The following is a 5596-nucleotide window of genomic DNA, read 5'->3' as shown; positions in this document are numbered from 1 at the left end:
CAGAAGTCTCATATTTCATTCAAGTAATTCAAACCCATTTCTCCTCCACAAGGAAGCCCCTTAGGGCTTAACAGAAATAATATTCCACTAACACAGAAAACTATTCTACAGTAGTTACTTTCTATAGTCAGTTACCTTATGAATTCCTTGCTGTTTTTTTTTAACATGCATTTTTATCTGATTGATCTATCACATTGTCAATTGCCATTCTTTACCTTGAACAGCTAAGCCTGCAAGCTGAATTGCTTGTTCTAATGTACAAGGAATGTTTCCTTCCAAGATATCTTTCTTCAGCTGCAAATAATACTGATACCTATTTTTAAAAAGGGGGGATAGTCAGATTTTAAAAGTCAATGTCAGTATTACCTCCAATTGGACATAATGTATTTTATCATAATTTGGTAGAGAAGCATCAACTAGCCAAAATTAAGCTCAGATGATTTCAAAGAATGACAGGAACGTTCTTTGATCATATCTATACTTACGAATATACAGACAGACACAAAAATTTATTGAGTCACTTATTCCTTTTTTTTTCCTCACTAATGAACTGTTTATTGAATTTTGAATGGGGTATGTATGGGGTGTCTCATTATATCTTAGGATCTCAGGATTCAGAGAGGTGAAAAACTGGCAACAGTGAATTCGGGAATATGGTCTCCCAGAGGTACCTGCTGCTCTACTCCTGGTTCTGCAATGGCTGCCAGGAGGATCACCCCTCAACTAGAGCCATCCTGCTCTATTGCCAAAGTGAGAGCATTGGCAGTGAACTTCAGGCATTCTTCTTTGGTCATGCCTTCCCGGTAGGTAGCATCCACATAGCCATAGATATAGGAGCTCCTGGAGGCCCCAGTGGCAAAGGGCTGTCATACCATCATACCCACCATGGGCACTGAGTACACCTGTCCCCCTTCTTGGGGGTCCCAGCTGGCAATGATGATTCCTGCCATCAGGTCTTCTCGGTATCAATAACACATCTCCTTAAAGAGGCTGGCCACTGTGTGCACCAGTGGAGGCTCATTCAGCTCAATGTTGTGGAAACCAAGATGATAAGTGACTGCATCAGTTACTGCTTGGTATCAGCTGCTGAGCCTGAGTAGCAGCAGAAAATATGGTCATGAAAAGGGGTCAGCTTGTCAGTCACTCTATTGGCAATGTATGACCCAGTGGTTGTTTTGGAGTCAACTCTTAGTACCCACCCGCATCAAATTGCATGGCCATGATAGTGGTCCCTGTGGAAATTTCCCAGTTCTCCCAGTCAGGGGCAATAGCCTCAGGCCCCCAGGCTGGTGCCAGCCTGGTTCCCCGAGCTGCTACTAAGGTGGCTGCCATCTTCCTCCTCCCTGAGTCACTTATTCTTAACTGTAGTTATTTTAAAGCTACAAACTATAGCCACCTAGGAAGCAGCTGGTCATACATCTTATACCCTGTAAAACAGTGTCTAAGTTTTGCTGTTTTAGTTGGAGAAACAGAGAATCAGTGGCCAATCCATACTTTAAAAACTCTCTGGAGGAACTTGGTGATGTAAGTCTTTCCTAGCCCTGGACAGTAAAATCAGAAGAAAAATTGTTCCTGACATTTCAGACCACACGCAAAATATTCTTTATTGAAATACCAAAAATGATAGTTGCTAAAATACTTTGTAACAGTCTTTTAATGTGGCCTTTCTTCTGTTTATGTTTTCAGTATATAAGTTATTAGTTATCAGCATAACCTTTAGTCAAGCAAACTTCGGTTAAATTTCAGATCTCCAATTTAGCATTTTGCAGGAACTTTGGAAAGTCATAATCTGTGGGTTTAAATTAACTCCAGTAAAAGGTGGGTACTATCACCCCTTCACAAGGTTGAACACACCAAGGAATATATGTAAAGCTCTTAGCATAAAACTACAATGTAGCTGGTACTCAATAAACAGCTGCTCTCATGGCTAGCAGCAGTCATCCACCTGCAGCCAGGCAGCAGTATTTCACCTGGCTGGCTTCTCCATTTTGATAAAGCTCTACAGTGAAGATTTGTTCTGCCTTCCTTTTATTTATTCACTAAGGTAATTCCTGGGGCCTTCTATGCATCAAGCACTATTCTAGATGCTGGGGATACAGTGCTGAATGAAGATCCACCAACCCACTGCCAGTACAGTCTACAGGACTGTCTTGAATCCAGAAGCTCTTCTGGGTTTGATGTCTGCAAAGCTCGACCCAGGTACAGTTCACAATGGCGTTTCCCGGAGAGCCCCCCAACCCGCCCCTTTAATCGTTCCATATGAGTCCTTACATCATCTTACTTTATTTACTTTTGACATTTCCATTCTTCATTACCAAACATCTTGAGCAAAACACCATCCATTTGAATAAGAATTTGATCCAACTTAAACCCTTCTACCTGCTAGTGGCAGAATGCATAGATTTCCCTAAATCAGCAAAGAGAATGCTGGCAGCACTGGGTCTTGTCAATGAGGAAACCTTGCAACTTTCTCCCAGGAAGCTCCCTTTCAAGCATCTAAAGTAGTCTATATTGAATATGCTGTCCACATATTCCAGTCTAAATGTTCTTGGTCTTTTTCTTAATCAAATCACTGGAAAACAGGTGCATATTCTAGACTGATGCCTAGATTATGGCATATACTTTCCTAACTGGTCTCCTGCCTGTAGGTTTGTAACCTCTAATCTATCTTCCATGATGGGTGATCTTTGTAGAATACACATTTCATCATTCCCTTCCATTAAAACTCAAAAATGCCTGTCCCTATTGGTCTATGACTTTATGACTTGGGCATTTCTTTTTCCAAGCCTCTGTTCTCCTCTCGAGGTACTATTTGAAGTTCCCTGAAAAAAATTATCTGTTGCTTTTATTATCCCCTTTCTTTGCACAAGCGACTCCCTCTAACTAGAAAATTTCTTGTAAAGTCCAGTAAAAAGTCACAGTCTTTACCTTCCCTATTCATGTCCCCAGCAAACCACTCCTAGGTACCCAGCACTATAATTCAGTTCAGTTCAGTCCAGTCACTCAGTTGTTTCCAACTCTTTGCAACCCCATGGACTGCAGCATGCCAGTCCTCCCTGTCCATCTCCAATTCCTGAAACTTGCTCAAATTCATGTCCATTGAGTCAGTGATGCCATCCAACCATCTTATTTTCTGTCATTCCCTTCTCCTGACTTCATTCTTTCCCAGAATCAGGGTCTTTTCCAATGAGTAAGTTCTGCACATCAGGTGGCCAACGTATTGGAGTTTCAGCTTCCACATCAGTCCTTCCAATGAATATTCAGGACTGATTTCCTTTAGGATTGACTGATTGGATTTCCATGCAGTCCAAGGGACTCTCAAGAGTCTTCTCCAACACCACAGTTCAAAAGCATCAATTCTTTGGTGCTCAGTTTTCTTTATAGTCCAACTCTCATATCGATACATGACTACTGGAAAAACCATAGCTTTGACTAGATGGACCTTTGTTGGCAGAGTAATGTCTCTGCTTTTTAATATGCTGTCTTGCTTGGTCATAGCTTTTCTTCCAAGGAGCAAGTATCTTACTTTCATGGCCACAGTCACCATCTGCACTGATTTTTGAGCCCCCCAGAATAAAATCTTTCACTATTTCCATTGTTTCCCCATCTATTTGCCATGAAGTGATGGGACCACATGCCATGATCTTAAGTTTTTGAATGTTGAGTTTCAAGCCAGCTTTTTCACTCTCCTCTTTCACTTTCATCAAGAGGCTCTTTAGTTCCTCTTCACTTTCTGCCCTAAGCGTGGTGTCATCTGCATATCTTAGATTATTGATATTTCTCCCGGCAACCTTGATTTCAGCCTATGCTTCATCCAGTCTGGCATTTCACCCGATGTACTCTGCATATAAGTTAAATAAGCAAGGCAAAAATATACAGCCTTGATGTATTCTTTTCCCAATTTGAAACTGATCCACGTCCAGTTCTAACTGCTGCTTCTTGACCTGCATACAGATTTCTCGGGAGGCAGGCCAGGTGGTCTGCTATTCCCATCTCTTTAAGGATTTCCCACAGTTTTCTGTGATTCACACAAAAGCTTTGGCATAGTTAATTCACAGAAGTAGATGTTTTTCTGGAATTCTCTTGCTTTTTCTGTGATCCAACAGATGTTGGCAATTTGATCCCTGATTCATCTGACATCTAAATCCAGCTTGAACATCTGGAAGTTCTCAGTACACATACTAAGCTTAGCTTGGAGAATTTTTAGCATTCCTTTCTTAGTGTGTGAGATGAGTGCAATTGTGTGGTAGTTTGAACATTCTTTGGCATTGCCTTCCTTTGGGATTGGAATGAAAACTGATCTTTTCCAGTCCTGTGGCCACTGCTGAGTTTTCCAAATTTGCTGGCATATTGAGTGCAGCACTTTCACAGCATCATCTTTTAGGGTTTTAAATAGCTCAACTGGCATTCCATCACCTCCACTAGCTTTGCTAGTAGTGATGCTTCCTAAGGCCCACCTGACTTGGCATTCCACCTGACTTCACTTTTCCCTCCTCCAGTGGATCTTCCCAACCAGGGATTGAACCCAAGTCTCCCACATTGCAGGGGGATTCTTTACCAGCTGAGCCACAAGGGAAGGCTGTGCTATAATTAAAGCATGTATTATCATATACACTGCAATTGTTCATGTACATGGACTATCAGTTCCACCAGACTGTGACAACTCCTCCAGAGTAAGAGTAAAATATATCTACTTGTATATTCATCTCCCACAGTAACCAGCATAATTCTTACATACCATATTATATCTTTAATAAATGTTTAAAGAAATGAGACAAAGTGGTCAATTACAGTATTCTCCTCCTTGCTTCTACGCTCTGCAATTTTTATAGCTCAGATCTGCTCTGTAGTCAGTCCATGCCAATCCCTAGAACCTGATTCTAGCTCCTTTGGTTATCCATCTTCTTCCCATAATTAACTGCAAACTCAGTACTTAGAAAGAATATTCCAAAAATACAGGGTGGTATCAGTTTTTTACTATCTGCAAGCCATTGTGTTAGAAATTATTTGAAAGGCAAAGAAAACATGAGTTTGAAATCTAAGAAAAAGATATGTACACAAATAACTGTAGTGAGAGGCTATGACAGCTGCCATCTTAACATAAGTACAAGCAAATTCTAGAATAGTCTGGAGAAGGAAAAGCTCATTCCAGCTTCGGGGGTCACAGAAGCTTTATGGAGGAGGTGCCTTTGGAACTAAAATCAGATGAACAGGATTCTGGTTACATATATCTGAAAGAAAGGTCTAGGACACAAAGGTGAAAATGCATGCAGCATGTTCAGGACACTGGAAGTAATCCAGCTTGTCTTGAAAGTAAGGTTAAACAGGGTTAAAAAGTGCTGGATTTTGGAGAATGTAAAAGACAGGCTCAAGATTCAAATTTGGGATAAGCAACAATGTTCTATTGTTCAGCACAGAAAACTATATGTAATATCCTGTGAAAAAAAACATAATGAAAAATAATATTCTGAAAGGAATGTGTGTGTGTATATCTATATGTATAACTGAATCACTAAGTTGTACAGTAGGAATTAACACAACACTGTAAATCAACTATGTGAAAGTGTTAGTCACTCAGTCCTGTCCAACTCTTTGT

General features: G+C 40.6%; 1 pseudogene; it reads right to left on the bottom strand.

Moving 5' to 3' along the window:
* Positions 1-614: 614 nt before the first annotated feature.
* LOC132344721 (proteasome subunit beta type-6-like) lies at positions 615-1332 on the bottom strand (annotated as a pseudogene).
* Between the last annotated feature and the right edge of the window lie 4264 nt (positions 1333-5596).

This window comes from Bos taurus, chromosome Y, assembly GCF_002263795.3.
Source record: "Bos taurus isolate L1 Dominette 01449 registration number 42190680 breed Hereford chromosome Y, ARS-UCD2.0, whole genome shotgun sequence".
NCBI lineage: Eukaryota > Metazoa > Chordata > Mammalia > Artiodactyla > Bovidae > Bos > Bos taurus.
This window is presented reverse-complemented; position numbering and strand designations above follow the sequence as displayed.